The sequence below is a fragment of the Nelusetta ayraudi genome, unplaced genomic scaffold, assembly GCF_046127955.1.
Source record: "Nelusetta ayraudi isolate G7.1 ecotype Tasmania unplaced genomic scaffold, CSIRO-AGI_Nayr_v1 ptg000142l, whole genome shotgun sequence".
NCBI lineage: Eukaryota > Metazoa > Chordata > Actinopteri > Tetraodontiformes > Monacanthidae > Nelusetta > Nelusetta ayraudi.
Window position 1 is genome coordinate 50,031 of NW_027466192.1, and position 25,885 is coordinate 75,915.

Below are 25,885 nucleotides of genomic sequence, written 5' to 3' on the forward strand. Positions count from 1 at the left end.
GACAAGGCACGACAGAGAGGCTGGTCACATGGAGCAGCCTCTGAAAGACTGCTTTGACTCCACAGACTGGGACGCATTGCAGGGCTCTCACACCCACAACATGGACCAGATGGTTGACTGCACTACGGACTTTAGAAACTTCTGTATGGACGCTGTTGTTCAAGTTGGATCTGGACACTGCTTTGCCAACAACAAGCCATGGAGAACCAGCGACATCAAGGACCTTCTGAACCAGGAGAAGGTCTTCAAAGATGCTGAGCGACAGGAGTTCCAGCGGGTCCAGAGGGAACTCAGAGTCCAAGTCAAGGAGGCAAGGGAGCAGCACAGAAGGAAAAATGAAGAAAGGATGCAGAACAACAATATGAGGGAGGTGTGGGAGAGGATGAAGACCATCACTGGCTGCAGCTCAAAGAGAGGTGGCCACTGTCAGAAAGCTCCCACACATGTGTTGTTTAGTGCTCACCACTTGGGGGCGGTGTTGTACCTCTGTTGGCCACCGTCATTCACTCATTTATTACGTCTGTGCCTGACTGCACCTGATAGCGCTGTCAGTCAGTTAGTCATCAGCCTCCCGGCACGTCACTGCCCCCTACCGATGCGGCGCGGTACTTTCTGCCTGGCCTGGTGTATTTTCACTTCGTTCACACGTATTTTCATGGATCATTAGAAAGAATACACTGGTCACAAACACTCATTGAATGTATTAGACAGCCTGTGGAACTTCAGCAGATGTAGTACATCAGTAATAGTAGTAATCAAGCATGATAGATAGATAGATAGATATTAATACATTTTATTTGTATGGCACATTTTAGAAACCTCAGACACTTTACAAAGTCATTAACATAATAAAATCAATAGTGTAGTGTGTCTGTTGATGAGCACCATGGTCTTGGCCTGGGCTTGAAGAAGCAACCATCTCTTTGAAATGTCCCACTGTGGATCTCCACATGATCTTCTGTGCAACAGTTTGTCCTGTGAGCTCACTGGAAGAGTCTGCGGAGGAAGCAGAAGATGAGGGTGTCTACCTCTCAGCTGCAGCAGCTCACCATCTTCACCACTGTGCTGACTGGTGGAGGCGTCGCCACCATGTACTACCTACAGCAGAGTGAGTTCCATTCACTAACACCATTCACACCTTCACATCTCTGTGTGTAGGAAGAACTCTCTGGAGATGCTTCAATGGACCACAGTGACAGACAAAACAAAGCATCCCAGCACTGCAGGCCACCAAACTACCAGTGGAGTTAGAATCAGGTTCTTGATGTCTGAAGATTCTGTCTGTCATGAACAGAGTCGGGTCGGAACCGCAGCGGTACCGTCTACACCGTGTGCACAATTATTAGGCAAGTTGTATTTTTGAGGATTAATTTTGCTATTGTACATCTAGAGTGCTTTTGATCTATCCAAAATGTGAACAAACCATCAAACCTGAACATTTAAGTAGTAAAAGTGAAGTTCTGGCTTTCTTATGAGAATATCTTTATGTACACCATTATTCGGAAACTATTAGTGTGCACAATTATTATGCAACTAAATGAAAAACAAAAATTTTCGCATCTCACTTGTTTATTTTTACATGTTAAAGTCAGAATTAACAAATAAACATTTCAGAAATAATAATAATAATAATAATAATAATAATAATAATAATAATAATAATAATAATAATAATAATAATAATAATGAGAGCAGGCCTTCGCTGAGGCTCAGTCCCGAATATTAATAATAATAATAAAAAAAAAAACAGTCACCAGTATAGCCACCCTTCTTTTCAATAACATTCACAAGCCTTCCATTCGCGGAGTTTAGTCAGTTTCTTGATCTGGTCAGAATCAACTTTTTGTACAGCTGCCGAAACACTGTTCAGAGAGGTGCACTGTTTACCTTTACTCTAAATGTCCTGCTTAAGAACGGCCCAAAAGTTCTCAATAGGGTTTAAGTCAGGTGAAAAGGGGGACCATGTCATTAGTTTTTCATCTTTAAGGCCTTTACTGGCCAGCCACACAGTGGAATACTTTGATGCATGTGATGGAGCATTGTCTTGCATAAAATCAAAGTCCTCTTGAAAGATGCAGACTTTTTCCTGTACCACTGCTTGAAGAAAGTGTCTTCTAAAAATTGGCAGTAGGTCTGAGAGTTGATTTTGAGTCCATATTCAACCCAAAAAGGTCCAACTGCTCATCTTTAACAATACCTGCCCATACCAGTACCCAGAGATGGGGACTCGAGTTAAAGACTCGTACTCGAGTCGTACTCGAGTCGCATTTTTGGAGACTCCAGACTCGACTCGGACTCGACCCTAAAAGACTCGAGAATTGACTCGACTCGAGATCAAAGACTCGTGGGCAATCTTTAATTTAATTTAATTTTTTTGTTGTTTTATTTATTTATTTATTTTTCACAAAACCACCTCCGATGCGCGACGCATCGCGTCACATCCCTCCCTCTCTCCTTCATTATCAGTCATCATGGCAAGTGCAAGTGGAGCAGCTGCTGCTAAAGAAAGTCCACCGCCAGGTTCGCTACCCTTTATATTAACGTACTGCTACACAAACTTCAAACAGAACGGCAGAGACAGAACTGCAAAATGTAAATGCTGCAAAAGGACAATAAAAGAAAAAGGTTCCACAACCAGCAACTTCCTGCGGCACATTGAAAAGGTGCACAAGGAAAGGTAAGTTGTACTCATAGTGTTTTTGCATACATTGTCTAGTTATTGTTTAGCTTAGTGCATTACCAAGAAGAAACGGTCGGGCCGTGGTGTTTTAACGAGACCGCAGTGTAACGTTAAACAAACACCACGGCTTGGTTACCGCCGTTTTACAAGCTAGCTTGTTGCGCTAGCTTGTTGCGCTAGCTTATCACACTAGTGTTTAGGGTTGCCACCCGTCTCGTTTTTCCCAGAATTGTTCTCTTTTTTAACCACCTGTCCCGGGAAAAATAAAATCTCTCCCGGGACACAATTTGTCCCGTTGTTTAGGGAAAATGACAAAACCTCATTTGATTTCCGTCTGTGGTCTAGATAGGGTTGCCAACCCTCCCGTAAATATACGCACTTCACTTTTTACCCGTATATTTCGGGGATGCCTCCGCCTCCCCCCCATGTCCCGGATTTGAAACTCTAGGAGGTGGCAACCCTACTAGTGTTTGTGTTACAAAAATGAGCAACCTCCCATGTTGTTCATCTACAGGTATGCTGAATATAAGGCAGCCAAAAAAGTTTCCTGTGGAGAAGCCCAAGAGGGTCAGACTCAGAGCAGCCTCGATTCCTTTGTGGGACTAAAACAAGGAGTGAAAACATACAGCCAGGGCCATCCCCGACAGAAGACCATTACTGACTCCATAATTCATGACCTCATCATCTCATGCAACCTTCCTCTGTCCTTGGTTGACATACCCAGCTTCCAGAACTTCATGTCAGTGGTGGATGAAAAATACTGCCCAGTAAGTCGAAACACCGTTACCAGACGTCTGAGTGATCTAGCATCCGACAAAGAGTACAAGATCAAATCCAAATTACAAAAAGCAGACACTGTGTCTGTGACTGTGGACATTTGGACTGACAGGAGCATGCGAGGCTTTCTAGGTGTAACGGCCCACTTCATGGAAATGGAGAAGAACAGTGTCTCAAGACTGCAGACAGTTCTCTTAAGTTGTGATAGATTCACAGGTTCACACACTGGAATCAGAATCAGTGAACAATTTGAGGAGATATGTGACAAATTTAATGTAAAACACAAATTAGATTACATTATCAGTGATAACGCTTCAAATATGAAGAAGGCCTTTACAGTTTGTTTCCCCTCAACAACTAGAGCTGAGAGGCATGAGTTGGATGACGAGGGTGAAGATGATGATGAGCTAGAAAATGATGACTTATGGGAGGATACAGGTGAAACCCTCCAAGAAGATGTGGACACCATCCAGAGTAGCTGCCGGCAACAGCGGCTGCAGTGCTTTGCCCATTCATTGCAGCTCGTCGTGCGAGATGGACTGAAAGAGACCAAAATTATTAACTGTGCATTGGCAAAGGTGACAAAATTCTGCAGTTTACTTCATACAACTTGTGGACTTAAGGAAGCTTTTAAGAAAACGTATGGAGCCAATCGGAGCATCCCCTCTGCTGTAGCAACTCGTTGGAACTCGACTCTCCGCCTTGTACAGGCAGTCACTGACCTTGATCCCCAAAGCCTTAACACTCTCCTGGAAGATGAAAGACACAAAAGCCTGTGCCTAACAGGCAGAGAGTTGAGCCAGCGGAAAGAGCTTGTGGAAATTCTGGGCCCGTTTCTTCAAGCAACAGATCTCACACAAGCAGAGAAGGTGGTTACTCTCAATGCGGCTCTCCCTAGCATTCTATCACTCAACAGCCACCTCAACAGAATGTAGAAGAAAGCTCATTACCTGCGCGGTTTAGTGAAAGCCCTACAGCAGTCCCTCCAACGCCGTTTTCAGGTATGATGGGAGCTATAAAAAGAAAACATTTTCACCCACTTCTTTACTTCTGTAAACCTGTGATCTGACCGTAAAGCTGAATTTGATGATATGATTTTGTTTCAGGGGATGTTCGTAAATGTCAGAATGGAGGAGTCGGACAAGCCTGCAGGAGACCTGCCCTTTGGAGATAAGGTTTACATGATGGCTGCACTACTGGACCCATACTACTGCCTCTTTTGGCTGGAGCATGATGTTCCCATCCCAAATGATGTCAAGAGTGATGTGAAGGAGATGGTAATGGGTAAGTTTACTTGTGATAGATTCCTGAACTTATATATTCCTTAATTTAATCATCACTATTTGTATAACTAAGATCATGATCTGATGAACATAATGTAACTAACCATGTTTTTTGTGGACATTTTTCAGATCATGTCTTGGCTGATGCTTCTCAAGTCACTGTACGTCAAGAGAACAGCAGCGGTGGTGAAGATGACAAGGAGCAGTCACCGACACCTGCCAAAGTTCCTCGCCTGTTCTCAGCCTATCGGAAGAAAAGCAAGAAGAACCCAGACCATGCCTCATCTGTCAGGGCTGAACTCAAGCGCTACATCCAGAATTCGGAGTCCACTGCGGCCGATGAAGAAGAAACGCAAACAGACTGTCTGGAATTCTGGAATCGACATACTAAGGGTTTCCCCAGACTTCATAGGGTGGCTATGAGAGTGCTTAGTGTCCCTGCTACCAGTGCACCAGTAGAGAGGGTATTTATTCACGGAGGTATTAGTATTATAATGCGCCCGCACAGAGCCAGGCTTAGTGCAACAAACCTGTCATGCTTAATTTTTCTGAAATGTAACAAGCATGTTGCATAATTTTTGATGGTCTTTCAGCGACTGAGAGGCAGCCTAATAATTTTTGAAATGTAACTTAAGTTCAGTTGCATCATTTTTCAGTCTTTCAGCCACTGAGAGGCAGCCTAATATTTTTTTTTAAATGTATCTAAGTTCAGTTGCATAATTTTGATGGTCTTTCAGCCACTGAGAGGCAGCCTAATATTTTTTTTAAATGTAACTTAAGTTCAGTTGTATAATTTTTCAGTCTTTCGGCCACTGAGAGGCAGCCTAATGTTTTTTTTTAAATGTAACTAAGTTCACCTTCTTGGAGGCTTTCTTTCTTTTCTTTTTTCCACACATGGGTTAGTTTAGTAATAGTTAAGGCCCATGGAAAGGACAGACAGTTTTACTACTTTATTTTATCTATTTTATTATTTAATATTATTTATTATTATAAATGCCATCTATTTTTGTGTTTTTTTTTTAAAAAGTCTGAATAAAAATTTGGATATACTGTATTTCAGCCAGAGGCTATGTCATTTTATATATATGTGTGTGTGTGTGTGTGTGTGTGTGTGTAAAGACTCGTGACTCGACTCGGACTCTAAATCAAAGACTCGCGGCTCGACGAGTCTTGCCCCTCAAAGACTCGAGAATTGACTCGACTCGAGGCCGAAGACTCGTGACTCGACTCGGACTCTAAATCAAAGACTCGTGGGCATCTCTGCCAGTACCCCACCGCCATCTTGCTGGCATCTGAGTCGAAGTGGAGCTCTGTAGCCATTACTGATCCAACCACGGGCCCTTCAATCCTTTCCAACAAGAGTCACTCTCATCTCATCAGTCCACAAAACCTTTGAAGAATCTGTCTTCAGATATTTCTTGGCCCATTCTTGACGTTTCAACTTGTGTGTCTTGTTCAGAGGTGGTCGGGTTTCAGCCTTTCTGACCTTGGCCATGTCTCTGAGAACTAAATACCTTGTACTTCTTGACACTCCAGGTAGGTTGCAGTTGTGAAATATTGCAGAACTGGAGGATAATGGGTTCCTGGTGGCTTCAAGTTTGTTTCTTCTCAATTTTTTGCGGTTAAATTGCATCTTTTCTTCTCAACACGTTTCTTGCAACCCTGTTTACCATTTGCTACAAAACGTTTGATGGTTCTGTGATCACGCCCCAATATCTTAGATATTTCAAGTGTGCTGCATCCCTCTGAAAGACCTTTTTACAATTTTTGACTTTTCAGAGTCAGTCAAATCTCTTTTTTGGCCCATTTTTCCCGAGGAGAAGAATCTGCCTAATAATTATGCACACCTTGATATAGGGCGTTGATGTCCTTAGGCCACACCCTCCCTCGTTATACAAATACACATCATCTAATATGCATTATATCCTCTTAGCATTCAAGTTTATACAGCTTGGGGTTGGAAACTAAGGATAAAATGATCATATGGTCAAAATAGTCACTTGCCTAATAATTGTGCACACGGTGTATATATGGATCTATCTACTACTAACTCTCAAAAAACTGACAACCAACAGCAACAAAACCAACCTACTCTGCAATTTTTTTTTGAAATTAGCGCCATTAAATAGGGATGCCCTATCCCTAAACACAATCGATTCACATGACAAACCGAACCAATCAGGTGATTCATTTGACGTCCGAAGCGCTCAACTGCTTCGGACGTCACTAGTCACGTGACCAAACCGCGCCTCGGCACAGTGTTTCGATACGTTTGCTTCATGAGCAACAGCGCATGTGTCGGAGCCTCGGGTGTCAGCGGACCATCACTACAGGTGGGTCCCTCACGACCAGGACACCACAACGGGGCATGGTTTTACCACACAGTTGCACATCAAGTTCCAAGTACCCGAGGTAAGGGATAGTCAGGCCATTGGCAGCCCTGACCTCTAACCAATGGCAGGCACGGAGGCGTTCCTGGCCCAAAGGCTCAAGATGCTGGCGGAAAGAAACACTCAACACAAGGGACCCTAACGCCACTCATGTTCACATCTAAATGAGAGCAAGATGAAATTAATCCGGAAGCATCCACGTCAGATAAAACAGCCTGTGAGCCAGTAACGGCCCTGTCCAAACTGTGGCTCTGCAGTTTGACGGGCACTAGTTTTCCGCCACAGAACGGGATTGAGACTGCTGACCAGAATTTGACTGAGGTCGAAGAGAGAACTGTGAACGAGGCGGAACACGCACCCCATCACACTCGTGCGAAAAGTGCCCAGGCTGGTTACAACGCCTACATACTAAAGGTCCGGATCGGGGTGGACGGCGGTGCTGACTGGAGTTCTGCAGTTGAGCGATACTGGCCATCAGCTGATTAAGCTGCTCCTGCTGATGCCGTAGCATATCACTCATTTCACTCATCTCTGACTGCGCAGCAACTTGGGGGCTGCCAGAAACGCCATACTGAACACCATACGCAGTGGAAACTGATTGACTGCGGCCCCTCGCACCACCAAGCGAACCTTCACGTTCCCAGTGGATGGCCTCAGCTCTTACATCCAACAAAGTGGAATCGGGTTGCCGACGCACCAACTGCTTCAGCTCACGCCGCAAGGAACAGTTCAGGACATGCTCAACGAACTGGTCTCTCAAAAGCGTCTCAGCATTGGGCATGGCAGTAGGGGCACACTGCTTTACCTTCCCCATGAGACCCATCAAGGCAAGAGAGAACTCCTGAAGAGTTTCTCCCTCTTGCTGTCTTCTGGAGAAAAAGGCCTGCTGCAGTGCCACATAAGACTCTGTGCACCCATAGAGCTCCTCTAAAATGGCAAGTATTCTTGCAGGATCCTCCCTCTCAGCGGCAGAGCGGTACCGTATCTCCTCCTTAGCCTCCCCTTCCAGATGGTCAAACAGGAAGAACGCCTGGAAGGATCGGGATAAGCGCAGAGCCCTCATGCTCGCCTGTACCTCCTCCACCCACTCACTCAAACCTATACCTGACCATCCCCTAAAAATGGGACACTTCCTATCCCTAGATACAAAAATTAGTCCTGGTTGGGCAGACAAGGTGGACGGTAAACCACTAGGGCCAGCCTGTTCCCCTCACAACCTCTCGTTATCGGCTTTTAAATGTGTATGTATTCCCTCCTCCATGACTAAAAAAAAGAATTCCCTGAAACAAAAACAATTGCTATGATGCAATAGCACTCAAAAGATAAAAGGGGGAAAGTTACACCACCATTCACGAGGGTCCTCAAGAAGTCACTGCTGCTCTGTCACCAGTATGCTCCAATCTACACACAATAAGAAACAGGATTAATACAAGTAAAAAAACACATTCAAAAGAAAATCCCCCCAAAAATAGAAAGACAAAACAAACAAAAAAAACAAACAGAGAACACACGTCTTGACCGTTTAAACCGAGAATCCTGCCGACAACGCCAAGTTGTGGTGAGGGTAGGGGTGAACTGAACAGAATAGAACTAATGATAAAATGGATTAGCAAAACAAGAGAAATGGGGACTGACAACACCACCCTGGGAATTTCACCCAGGCATTAACTAAACTAAAAAAGACACACAGGTTTGCTACCTGGTAACGGATGCAGGATGTGGTTCTCAGATAATGAAAAATACAACTTTTATTGAATACAAGAGACAGTGAATAAAATCTTTTCTTTTTGAGTAAAAACAAACAAAAGCTGGAGCTGGTTGAATGGTCATGGACCAGTGTGAGGGGTGAAGCTGAAAATAACAAATAATAACAAATCCAAAAAAACAAAGTCTAAAGTTATACTTGTGCACAAAACAAAAGGAAACCAAACGTGGAGGGTCTCCACCACCACACTGGTACTGCCACCACCAGTCTCCAGGGGAGGCGGTGGCGGCTCAGCAGCAGCGGCGAAGCGGCGGCGGCTCAGCAGCAGCAGCAGCGGCGAGGCGGCGGCGGCTCAGCAGCAGCAGCAGCGGCGAGGCGGCGGCGGCTCAGCAGCAGCAGCAGCGGCGAGGCGGCGGCGGTGAAGCAGCAGCAGCAGCGGTGAGGCACAGCGGTGAGGCACAGCGGTGAGGCACAGCGGTGAGGCACAGCGGTGAGGCACAGCGGCGAGGCAGCAGCGGCGAAGCAACAGAGTCGGGACACAGAGCTCGACGGAGCAGTCGACAAAACAGTTGACAGGACGGTAGACAGAGCAGCAGAAACTGGGGTGATTGCAGCCAGTCCTCTCAGCAAGGTTCTATTGCACATGCAGGAGGAGGCAGGAAGGGGACAATCTAAGGGGACAATCTCCAACACTGGCGTTTACCGCCGGGAGCTCCAGAAATTCACAAAGCCCGGGCAGCATGCACAGGGCACAATTGCAGCATCCAAACTAAAACCCCGACCGGAAATGACGTCCAAATGACGGAAGGCGCAGAACCAAGAGCTGGCGAAGATGGGCGTTTTTATACGGCTTGGCCCGTCACTGCCACCAATGGCATTACGGGTAATCAACGCACTATTTGGGTTCATACTGCTACACTTAGTTAATAAAGATATAAATATTACGAAACCATTTTATTGTCTTAGTTTAAGACTTTTTTATGGATTATTGACATCGTTGTTGCGTAACATTTTTTTTTTTACTTTACGATGTTTGTCAACCGGACTGGCGGTCCCGGTTTCACGTTACTTGTGTACATCGTTGTGTAGCGACAGAGGACTTTTTTTTTTCGTCGTCTTCTTCTTCTTCTTCTTCTTCTTCTCCTTCTTCTTCTTCTTCTTCTTCTTCTTCTCAGCGGAAGGAGCGTGAGAGGGAGAGAGAAAATTGAAAGCGATTGCGCTACCTATAACTTTATTCTATTCTTTACACTTTGGTGGTTGTTTTTGTGTATTTGTGTAGTTTATTTTAGTGTGAGTTAGTTTAGTTTTTAGTGTTTGTTTTGTCGTGTTTTGCGGCCAGACGCCGTCTGGTCGGGAGGAGGAGACCAGGTGTGCCGTCATGGCGGCCGCAGGGTTCTCCTCCCTGTCAAGGAAGCACGGCATTAAACTAGGTGCCGGCTCCTCGTGCAACGTAGAAGATGTAGCGTTAGCCGTCGGGGAGCGGATCAGACACAGCTCGGTGAAGTCGGCAGCCCGAATGAACTGAGCTGTGGTCCTGTTTTTAGAGAAGGTGAAGCAGGTAAAGTTGCTGGTAGAGACCGGGGTGACGGTGATCGGGCTGTTCGAGGCGGTGCAGCCGCTCACACAGCCGGCAGCCCGGATCACCCTGTCCAACGTCCCCCCCTTCATCAGCGACAAGTTCCTGCTCCAAAAACTGTCCCGGCAGGGTAAGGTGGTCTCCCCGATCAGAAAGTTGCTTTCTGGGTGTAAATCTCCGCTGCTTCGCCATGTGGTGTCGCACAGGCGGCAGGTTTACATGATATTAAATAACAGGGCACAAGAGTTCAACTATCGATTCATCGTACGAGTGGATGACTTCGATTATACTCTGTTTGCCACATCATCGGAGGTAAAATGCTTCGGCTGTGGGGCGGAGGGACACCTCGTCAGAGCCTGTCCGAAACCGGGCGGGTGCTGACGCGACGGGTCCGGTCGGCGGTGTGGCAGTCGCGGCTGCGGCAGCTCCGAGCGGAAAGCCCGTCCCCGCTCCACGACGGAGAAACTCCAGAGATGCGGGGGGCACCGCTGGCCCGAGCAGGGAAGAGGGAGCGAAGGAGCAGGAGGTGAGAGTGAACAAAGGTGGAGAGGTCAAGGAGATGGAAGAGGGTGAGTTGGGAGAGACAGGTGAGTCAGGGAGTCAGGGAGGGGAGACGGGTGAGGTGGGGGGTTAGAAGTAGGTGAGGTGGAGGAATTAGGGAAGTTAGCGGGGCTGGGTGCGGGTGTGGTGAGGGAGACGGGTGAGGTGAATGAATTCGGTGAGGTGAGGGAAAATGGTGGGGTGTTGGAAGCAGATGAGGTGAGGGAGACAGGTGAGGTGAAGGAAACGGGTGAGGTGGAGGAATCAGGTGAAGGAAAAAGAAAAGAAAAAGATCCTTCAGAGGACACGATAGTGGGTGGAGGTGTGTTTGAAGCACTGGGTGGTGTGGATGAGAAAACTGGTGGTGGGTCTTCTTGTGTGACTGAACAAACTGATGGTCTGGGTGAAACACCGGAATGGAAAACTGCTGTGTCTCAGAGACGCAGCAAAAGGAAGCAGACAGTGTCAAATGAGGGGGGAGGGAAAACTGGTAGACTGGGGGCTGGAGCTGCTGCAGAAGACAGCAGTGACAGTGAGGGCGCCATATCTGACTGCAGCGAATTGTCGCTCTCACAAATAGTTTTAACAACACCTCTAGCTAATAGAGAGAAACATTTTTATTCAGCAAAGATGATAAAAAGTTTATTGCAAAAAACAAAAGGAGTTAAAAACCTGAACATTGACATGCACTTTCCTGACAAAGTCACCTTTTTTCTGTCTGCCAAACATGTTATAAAAAACAAATCTTCATCAGATTTAACTGAGCAAGAAATCTTCAGGTTAAAAAAGCACCTTATACGAGTCCGAAAAGAAATACATTTTTAAAATGATGACAGGGATTTTATTTTTATCTGTGTTTTTATTTTCTTATTTTTGTGCTTTTTAATCCCAAACATGGATGTTTTAAAAATTGGAACGCTCAATGTGAATGGAGCCAGAGAACCAAAAAAGAGGGCACTTGTGTTGGACACAGCAAGAAGAAAGCACTTGGACACTTTATTTCTTCAGGAGGTCCACAGTGACCCAAGTATTGAGGGGTGCTGGGAGAAGGAGTGGGAGGGCAGCGTGTCTTTAAACCACAACACCACAGCAAGTGGAGGAGTGGGCATCCTCCTCTCCAAGAGGTTCTCTCCATCCTCTGTGGAGGTGGAGCAGGTGGTGAAGGGGAGATGCCTGCTGGTCAAAGCCAAGGTCCACAGTTTTAATCTGTTTTTTATGAACATTTATGCACCAAACCATGGAGCAGAGAGGAAGAGGTTTTTTAGAAATTGTTAATAATAAGTTAAACAGCTGCGGCTCAGAGGATTATTTAATTTTGGGCGGGGATTTTAATTGTACTGAAGATGAGTTTTTAGACCGCAACCACAGAGCCACATCCAGCTTCCCAGCACACTCTGAAGCAGCTGGTCTACTCCCATGACCTGGTGGATGTGTGGAGGAGGATGCATGCAGACTGTCGTCAGTACACCTGGTCCCACCTGAGAGAGAACGGAGTCTCTCTAGCGAGGTTAGACAGGTTTTATTGTTTTAAGCATCATTTTAATGTTTTTAAAGATTGTAGGATTGTGCCATCTGTTTTTTCTGATCACTCTCTGGTTTTATGTGACGTCATACTAAAAGATATTTTACCAAAGAGCGCCTACTGGCATTTTAATTCTGCTTTGATTTTAGATAAAGGTTTTAAAGAAGTTTTAAAAATTTTCTGGTGTGGTTTTAAAAATCAAATATCTGATTTTAGTAGTCTTAGCCAGTGGTGGGACCATGGAAAAGTACAAATTAAACTACTCTGTCAGCAGTACACTCTCAATGTCACACAGTATACATGTAGATCAATCAAAGACCTGGAGAGTGAAATAGTGGAATTAGAAGCGCTTGGCTATTCCACAGGAAATCGAGGGCGCATTGAAGTCCTCAACTCCAAAAAGATGGCCTTAGCCAGCCTGCTGGACTCAAGGGTACAGGGGGTGCTGGTCCGGTCCCGGATCCAGAACATCTCAGAGATGGATGCTCCCTCTGGCTACTTCTTCGAACTGGAGAAGAAGAATGGACAGCACAAGGACATCCACTGCCTGCTGACGGACACCGGGCAGGAGCTGACCGAACCCCAGGAGATCAGGAGCAGAGCCACGCAGTTCTTCTCCCAGCTTTACTCGTCGGAGTATGAGGAAGACGTTGAACTGGAGGAAGACTTTCTCAGAGCTCTACCGCAGGTGTCAGCTGACATCAATGCACAGCTGGACCGCCCTCTACAGCTGGAGGAATTAACAGCTGCCCTGAAGGGCATGCAGGGACGGAGATCCCCGGGGATCGATGGACTCACCGTTGAGTTTTACAAAGAGTACTGGGACATTCTAGGAGCTGACCTGCTCCAGGTTCTGAACCAAAGCTTGGACAGCGGTTCCCTCCCTCTCTCCTGTCGAAGAGCAGTGGTGACTCTCCTTCCTAAAAAAGGACAACTGCAGGAGATTAAGAACTGGCGCCCGGTGTCCCTTCTCTGCGTGGACTATAAAATACTGTCCAAAACGTTGGCCTCCAGGCTGGGAAGAGCCATGGAGCAGGTCATCCACCGGGACCAGACCTACTGTGTACCCGGCAGGTCAATGGTAGACAACGTCTACCTAATTCGGGATGTTTTGGAGGTCTCCAGCTCATTGGGTATTGACACTGGTCTCATTTCGCTAGACCAGGAAAAGGCTTTTGACCGGGTTGAACACAGCTTCCTCTGGAAAGTCATGGGGAGGTTTGGGTTCAGCCCTGGCTTCATTGCCATGGTCCGTGTGTTGTACAGTGACATTGAGAGTCCTATAGAGGCAGAGTTTTGGTTTTAAACAACCCAGTCGCGTCCCTCCTGTGGCACCGACTGTCCTGTCTGGATCCTCCAGCTGGACTTATGGTCAGAATCCAAGAAAAAGTCATAGATTTTTTTTGGGATAAAAAACATTGGGTGCCACAGGGGGTGCTGTTTTTACCGAGAGAGGAGGGGGGACAGGGCCTCATCCACCTGGCCAGCAGGACTGCAGCTTTCAGGCTGCAGTTTCTCCAGCGCTTCCTGACTGGTCCAACAGACCTGGTGTGGAGGGGTGTGGCCAGCTGCATCTTCAGAGAGGTGAGTCAACTGGGACTGGATACTGCTCTGTTTTTAATAGATTCCAATTTTTTTTAAAGTTAAATGGGATTCCTCCTTTTTATCAAAGTGTTTTTAAAGTATGGGCTTTTTTTAAAAGCAGCAAAGAAAAAAACACCTCCGATTCTCTGCTCTGGCTTTTAAAAGAACCACTCATTCATGGTGCCAGATTGGACATTTCCAGTGGTGCGACGCCCGGGTTGACGGCTGCTCTGCTCAGGACAAACACCGTGGACTTGCAGCGCCTGGTCCAAGCGGCAGGACCGACCCTTGGCGACCACCAGACTGTGGGAAGTGTGCTGGGCCTGCAGTCCACCAGGATGACGGAGAGACTGCTCCAGCTGTGGAGGGAGAGACTATCCCCTGGAGAACGCAGTCTCCTCGTGCAGCTGGAGTCAGGCACAGAGCCAGACACCACAGAACCCTTCCCGGCTTTAAGAATCACCCCTCGCCTTGAGACCGAAGGCCCTCTACTGAAGACCACATCCCTTCACCTTGGCCACACTAAGAAGAAGGACCTCTATAAAGTGTGCGTCCAAGTTTTTAACCAAAAGATTCTGGGGAAAAGAACAACGTGTGCGTGGAGTAAAAGACTGGACGGTACACCCCACTGGAGGGTCCTGTACAAGCCGCCACTGAAGAAAAGAACAGGAGATCTTCAGTGGCGGATCCTGCATGGGGCCATTGCCTCCAATGCTTTTATCTCCATCATTAACCCTGCTGTGACCAAACAGTGCCCCTTCTGCGACTCCAGCGAAACGGTTTTTCACATTTTTATTGATTGTTTTAGACTCACTGCATTTTTTTTATTGTTTTAACAAATGTTTTTAGTTCTTTTAATCAGAGTTTTACAATCACAAATTTTATTTATGGTACGGGCTACAGCAAAAAAAACAAGGAAATGTGGCAACTTTTAAATTTTATTATTGGAGAAGCGAAAATGGCAATTTACATCTCAAGGAAAAATAAAATAGAATGTCTCGGTAGCGATGATGCAACAATGGTGTGGCGTCGCAACCTGCGTTCCCGAATCCACCTAGAGTTTTCTTTTTTTAAAATGGTGAAAGACCTTGACGCTTTCCAAAAAATCTGGTGCCACAAGAATACTTTGTGTGCTATTTTAAACAATAAGTTATTTTTTTCTGATGCACTAAAAGGTTGAATGTTTTCTTTTTTTGGCTTTTGATTTGTGTTTGTGTTTTTTTTTGTGTTTTTATTTTTATTTGTCTATTTATGTATTTATTTATTTAATATTTTATTTTTATTTTCGTTTTGTTTTGAATGGGTTGTCTCTTTTGGCTTGGTTTTGATTTTGTGTTGTTGTTCATTATTATATTTTTTTAGTTCATTTAATTCTTTGTTTAATCAGTTATTTATGTTAGGAAAAGGTGCATAAGTTTTTAGCCTGTATTTTGTAAATAAATGTGATTGTAAAAATCTTCTTCTTCTTCTTCTTCTTCTTCTTCTTCTTCTTCTTCTTCCAAATATCAAACACACTCCTGAGTCAGAAGACGTGACAATCTGACGGCTGCATGCAACACTGAAAATCATTTGTCCTTCTGAATAATGATTGTAATAAAATTAGATAAAAAATACAAAACCACCGCTACTATCTCAAAACAAATGGACCTGATTAAAAGATGAATGGCAGAAGTGAATCACCTACTACAGTACAGTGTAAATAATCTCCTGAGTTCTGTGTACCGGTAACCTCACACTGTCTGAATCCTTTTGATTTATTTCTCGTGTCCAGTCAGTCCAGGTTGCTTTCAAGCTGCCTGATCCCATCTCTCACTAGTTTAGCCAGGTAGCCTCATGCTAGTTTAGAACGGGGCTGCGGTATCCAGGTTTGGGTGCTGCATTGATGTCGCTTTCTTCTTCAGAATCTCCAAATATTACTCACATAACATTTATTGCACACCTTTGACTCGCTGGTTGAGGATCATTGCCGTGTTCATGAAATGCAAAGTCCTACAAGTCGCCCTGGACTCTGCTGTTTGTCATCGACAGCGGAAGCAGACGGAGTCTCCCGCATGTCCCACCAGCGTCCCGAGCGCCACCGCCACCACCTTCGACAGGAGCACCTTCCGCTCCTACACCTCCTCCACCTCTTCCTCCTCCCCCTCCCCCGCCTCCCTCCATCAGCACTCCTCCTCGACCCTCCCCCACCAGTCCAGCTCCCACGTTCACCCCTCCCCGCACTACTCCACCTCCTCCCTGCCGCACATGCACACCTCCCTATCGCTGGGCCAGCCCTCCTCCCCCTCCATCTTCCGCTCGTCCAGGTCCCGCACCTCCTGCATCCCCCCGACCCCGGCGCCCACCGCCCCGCTGCCCGTCTGCCCCTCGCCACAGACGGGCATCCGCTACGTGTCGCCTTCCTGCTAGGATCCACACACGGACCTGCAGAGCCACTCAAACAGGTAGGAGGAGCCTCGTTGCATCAACACAGATCAAAAGAGCCTAATCTACTGGTACTGATACAGGATGTTTCTCGTGTTTCTGAGCGTTGTTTGTTTTTTAAAAGCAGCTGAAAGCAACTGCTTCCTAGTTATAGATGGCAAAAGTATGGATTTGTATGTAGAAAAATAGTCTGGTAAACGTAAAAGTACTGATTCAACTCCTTTACTTAAGTAAAGAAACAAAAGTAAAAGCTCTGAAATGTACTTAAATTAAAAAGTTCTCTTTTTTTTCATTGCCTTTAATGAAAAAATACATTTGCAATTAGTTTTTGCAAAAAGGACAAAGTTGTAGCAGAATCATCTGGACTGAACTGACCAGAGGTGTTGCATTAGCACCTGGATCATTTTTTGGTTCTCTTGATACTATAGTTTCTTTTTGTTTTTCAACGGCAGCACAACCAAACTGTAATCACTAATGCTTACAACCAAGGAGTCATTATTGAATGCTTACACTTTTAATAACAATAACCAATGTCATTTTCTCCATGCTTATTTTTGTCTGTACTGAAAACTGAACTTTTACCCCAAAAGATGAAGGAACTCTAAATAATCCCCCTCTGAAATATCATCTATCTTTATATTTAACTACACAACAGCATAGTTCAAATAGCTCCACTTCAAGAAATAGAACTGAAATAACGATAGGGTAATGACTTTGCAGAGAATTTGTATCTTTTAAATACAAAAGTAACAAGCATGTTTTTTTGTTATTTCCCATCTTTGTTCCCAGTTTCTTTATAACTCAATGTAAAGTGAATCCCAAGACTTCTTTTAATATGATAAAAACCACTGCGTATACACAAAAGTTTCTCCAAGTTTCTTCAGCAGCAGCTCAGCTCACAGTCAATTCCTGTTTTCCTCCATCTTCTACTGGGACTGGGCCAGCTTGCGGCAGCTGCTACCTGATTATAGCAAAATGTTAAAGAGGCTGATTGGTCAGGGTATGCTGAGACTGACTGAAAATGCTTTTTTATTGCAAGTTGGCAAGGTGGTCCACCCCTTCTGCAAGGTTTACATTTTCGGAGAACATGCAGTTCTTTTTTGAATTAGAAAGAATCAAAGAAAACACTATAAAAAAACATTTTATTTAACGGCCAATGGCTCACATTTTGCTTTGCAACCATTTCAAATTAAGACACTCTAAATAAATGTTTATTTGTTTTTGTAGGGGCCCATATCTGGAGCAGAGGGGGCGAGAGGAGCTGAAACAGGAGTGGTTTACCAAGTACTTCTCCTTCTGAGTACAAAAAAATGATGAAATCTTTGCTCCGAACTCATCCCACTACTACTCAAAGGCCAGTGGACATTTCTTAAAAAAACATCTTCCAAGTGTCTTTTTTTCAATACGGAAGCATTCGACGTATTCAAGCCGAGACCTTTGTCGGAACGGATAAAACACACAACTTCTCACACCAAAATGAAGCTTGTTTTAATACAAAAATGTACGATAAAGATATTGAATAGAATATTTTGTTTTTGTACATGCTTCCATTTGTGTGCAATGGCTTAACTGAACTTGTGGGGGTGGGGGTGGGGTCTCTCCTCTTGAACTGTCGCTGGATTCCATAATTGAAATAATAATAAAAGGTTTTATTCTTTTTCAACATCATAAGGAAAAACTGTAAATGGCAGTGATTTTATTTTAAAGTGTTGTTGTGTTACCGTTTTTCGTTTGTGCCTTTATTTTGAAAACCGCCTATTTCCTTTTTGCCGAAGAAAGTTTGCTCCTGCCTCGGAAAGCAACATGCTCCATCTCACTTCAGAGTCGGTAAAACATGTAAAATCTACTTCTAACGTAATGTGTTAATCTTGTGAAAGTTTGTGTCACTGTGGCTTGCCTTACGTTTTTCTTTGTTGGTTATCTTATGTAAGGAGCATCATCACGAAGTGTCGAAGCTAAAGGTTTAGCAGACTGAGTTCAAGTTTATCACCCTTGGAAAGCGGAAGGAGGTAGGCAAAGTTTATTGATGTATTTAATGTGAAATATTGAGTTTATGGTGGATAATTGTTTATTGATTCAAAAGATGTAAATATGATTTGTATTGTTTGCTGAAGCATGACACCACGTCATTGTATTTTGTTTTGTTGTTTTGTTTATTTATTAGTTTTCACTGTGTCAAACGTGAAGGATTAGGAGGAGGAGAAGAATAAAATAACACCCGTAAAAACCCTCTGCGTTTGCGAGTAATTCCAAGTGGGCTGCTACAGTGAAAACTCCCCCGACGACGATCAGCGAAAGCCCCAGCTGCAACGGATCCCTGCAGAGAAGTTGACGCCATCCGGTTCTAGATTCATCTGCTGACCTGCTACAAGCCAGACGACTTCGCTCTTCTCATGATGCTCAGGCAAGATTAAAACGACAATATACTAATGGTACAACTACAGAAGGTAAAGAAAGAGACATTGAGTGTGAAGGAGCCAAAGAGACTTTATCCACATAAGTTCACAATGCAACTAAAGTGTCTTGAACATATTCTGAGGTCAAATAAATTGAAAAAGTGAACTGATATTGACGATATTTCATGGTGTTTGTCAAACGTGTCAATGGAATAATAATTCATGTTTATGAAAGGGTCTATATATCTTCATGGTCTGTGAATGCATGACATATTGTTACTCTGTGGTGAAGATAGCTACACCTTATAAGTAAAGATTTAGGCATAGTAGACAGTTGAACTAAAACAGTTGCAAGGCAAGAAAAATGTCACTCCCAACGGAAAAAATAGACAATCCTGTGGACACCCCACTCGAGTCTAGCTCACGTCAGAGAAAACGAACAGAGAAAGGTCAAGAAATGCATCATGAAAATGCCCAAAAAACGTGAAAAACATTTCACAAGGCTTATAACTCTTGGAAAGTTACAGCAAGGGAGGCAAGGACAAAACTAAAAACCCTGTGCTTCTTAGAAGACCTAAATGACAAACAGAAAGATATTGAAACAAGGCATGAAACCGTAAAACAGCAATATGAACCAATTCTACGTAACAGCGACACTACACCTGAGATTGTGAACAAAATGGACGCCTGTGGTACACTAACAAAGGAAATCTGTGAACTTGTAAGCAACCGCATAGAAACCATTGATAAAGAATATAATAATCAACTTGAAAAGGAAAGAGTTAGAGAAATTTTAAACAAAAGGGAATATGGGTCTGTCTTTGGTCACACCGAAACTGAAACCACAAGCCCATCAGAGCAATTAAGCAATCACTCTGGCTCAAGCAGTACTCACAGCAGCATAGTTAATGCAAAGGCAGAGCTCGCTGTTAAAATGGAGCAATCCAAGGCCATCGAAGAAATTCAAGCAGAGCAAGCACATGTCCACAATTTAGAAAGTGAATGGAAACTTAAAGAAGCAAAACTGTTGTCAGAAATGAAACAAAGAGAGGTGGAAATGCAACAACAGTTGGAACAAGAGAGAGCAAAGCTGCAGCAGTTACAAGCAGAAAAGGAGGTTGCTATAGCAGCAGCCCCTGTCAGAGCCTATGAAAGTTTTGAGGACCATAATGAAGGAATTGACACTCAAATTGGTTCTGCTTGCTACAGAAGACAGAAAAAAGAAGCTCCTTTAAATCCAGATATCGCATCATTCCAACCTAGCCAAGCAGCTTCTGCAAGAACACTGAACCAAGAGTCTGCCAATCTAGCACAAGCAATTGCTAGTTCATTGAGTATGAATCGCTTGCCAGTCGCTGAACCCACCACATTCAGTGGCGACCCTTTAAGATTCACAGATTGGAAGATGTCATTCATTACTCTTATTGACAAAAAGCCCCTACCAGTGAGTGAGAAGATGTTTTATCTCAAAAATTATCTTGCCGGAGAGGCGCGCAAAGCTGTCTTTTATCGAGATTCAGAGAACGCATACAACGGAGCGTGGAAAGTTCTACAGGACAGGTATGGAAATCCGTTCATCATATAAAAGGCTTTCCGTTATAAGCTCATGAAATGGCCAAAGATCAGCACAAATGACCCACTAGCACTACGAGAGTTTTCTGATTTCCTCCGAAGCTGCACTGAAGCAATTCCACACGTTCAAGGACTGGCTATCCTTAATGATTGTGAGGAAAACCACAAATTGCTCAAAAAACTGCCAGAATGGATTATGAGAAAGTGGAGTAGAGTTGTCGTAGATGAACTCGACACATCAGGCAGCTATCCAGATTTTGCACGTTTCACAGAGTTCTTGAGTAGAGAAGCAAGGAAAGCCTGAAACCCAGTCGCTTCTCCACTGATGATAAATTTTAAAACTAAAGATGATAGAATCCCAAAGAGAGCTAAGGCCTTCAACACAAACACACAAACAAAGAGTTTCCCCCAAGAAAGACAAGAAGCATTCAGCAGTAAACCAAAATGGCCTTGCTTTGTCTATAAAAATTAAACTCATTGCATCACAAGGTGTCCTACTTTCACAGCTAAGGTCGTTCACCCACTAGCCCTGTGCGGCTAGTGCCAGCCTTTCACGGTACGGGACAGCTCGGTTGAAATGTATTTCCATAAGCCTGACTAGTACCTGAGCGTGGGCGGAGTCACGGTTGCAAGGCGAACCAAAGGTTTTTTTGTGCCTCCCGTGTCCCGGAAACCATAGGATTCACTTTTTGTATTAACCGTGGTTTTGTTTTGTTTTGTGCGAGACATTTTCGTAGGTCTTAGAATGATTTTGTTTCATACTGTTGACTTGTATCAAAACACTTTCCTAGAAGAGAAAACGTAGACGCTGAAACGATCACCTGAGTCTCACAGTCGTTTATTATTAGACAAGAATATCCGCACAACTTAAGTCCACACAAAGCACAAAACAGCAACAACTCTATTCGACCGGCGTTAACAAGCGAGCAGCGTTTAAAAATCGCTATAGGGAGTGAAACTTAGGAAACTTGCGAGCCAGAATCGCCACTTTCGCTGCCAGCAAACACAACACAAGCAGAGCACGGAGTTAGCGGTGGTGGCTAGCGGTTTATCGACACGATTCAACGGCTCTACTTTGCAAATAGCCTTCAAACTAAAGTTGCTTGATGTTACAAAACACATTTACAGTCCTCAAGCATGTTTTCAAATAGCGTTGTGGCCGACTATTCTCTCGTCGTCCACCAGGGGGCCGAGTCGAGCCCGTCTCACTCCCGTTGGACACCGCGGCGGTGTTCCATCGCATCCGAATTAGGCTGAACAAACCTCCAACATTTTCTCTGTTCGTTCCACTCCGACTGTTGTAGTCCTTGGTGCGTCGGTAGTCGCTCGGCATTTTTATTTTTTTGTTTCTCCGGACACTGTTTCGCTGTACAGCGACGGCCACCGGCTGCGAAACCAGGAAGGCTTTTCATTGCGTGTCGCTCCGTCCATCCAGCTCTCTATGAGCTTTTTCTTCGGCCACAGAGAACAGAAATGTCTGCATTTCTACGTTCGCCCATGGTAAAGTTTCATAATCTTTTCAGTTTTTAATACGTGAAACTGTAAAAATCCACACGCGGGGCATTTAAAAAATGGCGGTTTTGGTCTTTCATGAGAGACTGCCTTTGGCTTTCATCAAAACTTTTACCCAATCAGTGCCCTGCACGTTGCTACGTCACCCATACGGTGTCAGCTCTGCTCGCGTCGAACCCCAAGGAGGCAGGTACCAAAATCGTAACCCCTGGGACCGTGCTGGGGCTCGTGGAAATGCCTGAATACCGACCCGTACCGTACCGAGATGTTACCTAGAGCGCCTGTGGGTAAACGCCCTCATACAGTAACTCTCACACACTCTCACTACTCTTGCCAAATACCTGCATTTCTTATTTTATCTACATATTCAACTCCATTGTTAGTGTATTAGTGAAGTGAATGAATGGTTATTTGCACAACAGAATAACTTGATAGAAAACAGAGGGAATGTTGATGATAAAAAGTTCATTTTCTTTATTGGATTTTACAATCCAGCCTCGGTGAGGGGGGCAGACACAGTTAGTTTATTTAGGAGTAGACTTAAGACTTTCCTTTTTCTTAAAGCTTATAGTTAGACTCCATCCACTGTCAGTTAAGCTGCTGTAGGCTTACGCCGTGGAGGGAGATCTTTCGCTCCCATTACAGGGATCGTTGCTCTGTGCAGGCGGAGCCTTTATCACTCTCCTCACCCAATCAATCTTTTACTCTATCCAATCTTTTACTCTATCCACTCTGTCCAAGCTCTCATTATGCTTTGTACAGTATGCTCGATATGCATGATACTGCCGCAGTCTCTGTGTCCCCGGCAGGTGATGACCACTGCGCCAGGAGCTGGATTGTGCTGTCCTGGGGGTCTTGCTGTCATCGCTTCATCCCACCACCACGCTTAAGACCTGGACTAGTCCTATCGGCAGATTGTCCATCGAGCTAGGCTCTTGCCTTCCAAAGCATGGACACTTACACTCCACATGGACAGCAGCCTTGAATTAGTTCCTATTCTTTTTGTTTATATCCGTTTTGCCTGGTTGGTGTATCTGTTTTTCACTCTGTCCTGTCTGCCACCCTGGCTCACTCTGCTCCTTTCTCTCTTTCTCTGTCTCTCCTCTATCTTTCTACTTCACCCGAACTGCTCATAGGCAGATGATCGCCCTCTGGAGTCTGGTTCTGCCCTAGGTTTCTTCCCACAGGGGAGTTTTTCCCAGCCACTGTCGCATCTTGCTTGCTCCGGGGGCCCGGTTGGTTCTCTCTGATTGTATAAAGCGCTTTGAGACGCCTTTGGTTGTGATTTAGCGCTGTACAAATAAAAGTTTATTATTATTATTATTACAAAAGTGCTTTGCCAGAAAAGATCTTTGCACAGCAGAACAGTGAAAGTATTCTTGTTTAAAAAGTAATGTTCAGGATTTGATGCCACAAAGAGTGATTTGCTAAAGTTGTTTATTTGAACAACATAAATGATTTCATAAATGAAGAGAAAAGTGAACTGAATGTGAAATGAATGTTAATGATAAAAAAAGAATGTTGGTTTTGATGTCACAAAAATTGTCAAAGGTCAAACATTATTTGCACAGCAGAAATGCGTAAAGCTGGTGAGAGGAATGTTCATCTTTTATGTTGTTTCAGTCAATTTGAAAAAAAAATTTTGCCACGATTTTGTCTGGGGGGGCATGAAAACTTTCCTTCCTCCAAGGTGGGGGGTGACAGAGAAAAGTTTGAGAACCACTGGTCTAAAGGCACAGTGTGTAAAATCCTGCCATCCAGTGGTCAGATTTCAGATTGCAGCGCTCATTCACTCACCCTCTCTCCCTCCCTCTCTGTTTCTGTAGTGTCAGATTCTGAAGTCGACATTTCACTTTGATTTTCAGAGTGATGACACCCTGGAAAAACTCTCCATCATTTATTCTCTATTCAGGTTGAGTTGCTGCAGTTTGTCAGAGCTCAGCTGTGATTGGCTGCTCTCAGCTCTGAAGTCCAACCCCTCCCACCTCAGACTCCTGGACCTGGGTGGGAACCAGCTGCAGGATTCATCAGTGAAGGTGCTGAGTGGTTTTCTGCAGAGTCCAGACTGGAAACTGGAGACTCTGAGGTCAGTACTGGTTTGGAACCAGTGCATGATGGTTTCAGCACCAAACACAGTTCATCACACATGTTGAATAAACATTGAACTGAAGGTTGATTCATATCAAAATGACATCCAGAAATATGAAAACTTCATTCAGTGTCTAAATTAAAAAGAAAAGAAAATGTCATCAGTGGTCATGTGACCAAACATCATTTCAACACACATTAGTTTTGGACCGAGGATTTCATTTCAAGATGACATTTTCTGTAGTGTCAGATTCTGAAGTCGACATTTCACTTTGATTTTCAGAGTGATGACACCCAGGAAAAACTCTCCATCATTATAAACTCTCCATCATTTATTCTCTATTCAGGTTGAGGAGCTGCAGTTTGCCAGAGCTCAGCTGTGATTGGCTGCTCTCAGCTCTGAAGTCCAACCCCTCCCACCTCAGAGAGCTGGACCTGGGTTGGAATCAGCTGAAGGAATCATCAGTGAAGCCACTGATGGATCTTGTCCACAGCAGAGACTATCAACTGGAGAGTGTGAGGTCAGTACTGGTTTGGAAGCAGTGGATGATGGTTCCAGCACCAAAGCCAGTTGATCCCACAGCAGAGGTCCAGTGTTCCCAGTCACAGTGTGAGAGGAGGATGGTGATGCCCAGCTGCTCCTCATTCATCCAACATCTGCTGCCAAACTGCTTCTTCTCTCAGTTCACCACCCAATTATTGATCAGTTCATCTTCATCAGGCCTCAGTATCAGTCCAACACTCCATGGTCACATGACCTTCTGATGTTCCACACTTGACATGTGACTGAGAGTCTGCTTCTTCTCACCAGTCACTCCATCATCTCCATCAATAGTCAACATCTCTGTGATGATGCGTTCAAGGACCGTGAGTCCTGACTCCTGCTGTCTCTTCTTCTCTCGAAAGCTGGAGGTGAGGGAGGATGAGGAGGAGAGTGAAGAGGAGCGCTCCATCTAGTGGTGGCTGACAGAACTACAACCAGTGGAGCTAAACAGCAAGCTGCACACACAGTGTGTGGGCGTGTCACGATCTTTGACCCCAGTGGAGCCTGGTGGCTGACAGACTGCTTCTCCCTACAAGCTGCTGTGGTTACTGGGAGAGACGTCCCAGAAGCCACTGGTGGAGCTGAATCCTCAGTGGAAGAAGCAGGACTTGGAGATGGAGGCCGGAGCAGATGGTTCTCAGCATGAAGCCTCCTTTTCACTTTGGATCAAAGGTTCTGGTTGTGTGCCACCACTTTTAATGTTGCTCCTGAGCTCATTGGTTGTTCCTGGTTGGTTGAAGAATTTTCTGAATAAAGTTTTTGACAAATGTATTCCTTGTGTTGTTTTTACTCCCTTCAGTCTCCAGCAGGCCTCCTTGGTCAAAAGAACCGAATAAATCCACTAAACGTCGACCGTCCAATCACAGTTCAGCATGAGACGGAGTGGTAGAAAGCGAAATCTCATCATGTCTGAAACAACTGGAAAAAACCCAACAGACTCTGAACACAGTGTGTTGTGTTTTTGCTGGGACAGAATCAGTCTCTGTGGCCAGTGGCATGTGAGACTGGATCAGTCACGTGAAGAAGGTTCATTAACACACAGTGCATCTGAAAATATAGATGAGGAAATAAATGGATTTCAACAGACAATGTCAACTTCCTGCTTCGTCACTTCCTGTCATCTTTCACCAGACCACAGAGACTCTTTCCACTCACTGATACAATACACACATAGAAAATATACACAACATAGAATGTTGATTTTTTTTTTTTTCCCCCTAATGTCCAAAAAAACCCAAAACTTGAATTTGCTGGGATTTCCAAGCAAAATCCAAAGAAGAAGCATTTATTAATCC

General features: G+C 44.7%; 1 long non-coding RNA gene across 2 annotated transcripts in view; it reads left to right on the forward strand.

Moving 5' to 3' along the window:
- Window positions 1-25,679, forward strand: part of LOC142879703 (uncharacterized) — a 59,270-nt gene extending 33,591 nt beyond the window's left edge. The window contains exons 1-3 of one of the 2 annotated variants that reach the window (XR_012925337.1): window positions 23,631-24,044; window positions 24,394-24,567; window positions 24,953-25,679. This is a non-coding gene — a long non-coding RNA (uncharacterized LOC142879703). Of the gene's footprint in view, window positions 1-23,630; window positions 24,045-24,393; window positions 24,568-24,952 lie in introns of those variants that run through there. The other variant, XR_012925338.1, reaches the window with a different exon arrangement.
- The last annotated feature ends 206 nt before the right edge of the window (window positions 25,680-25,885 follow it).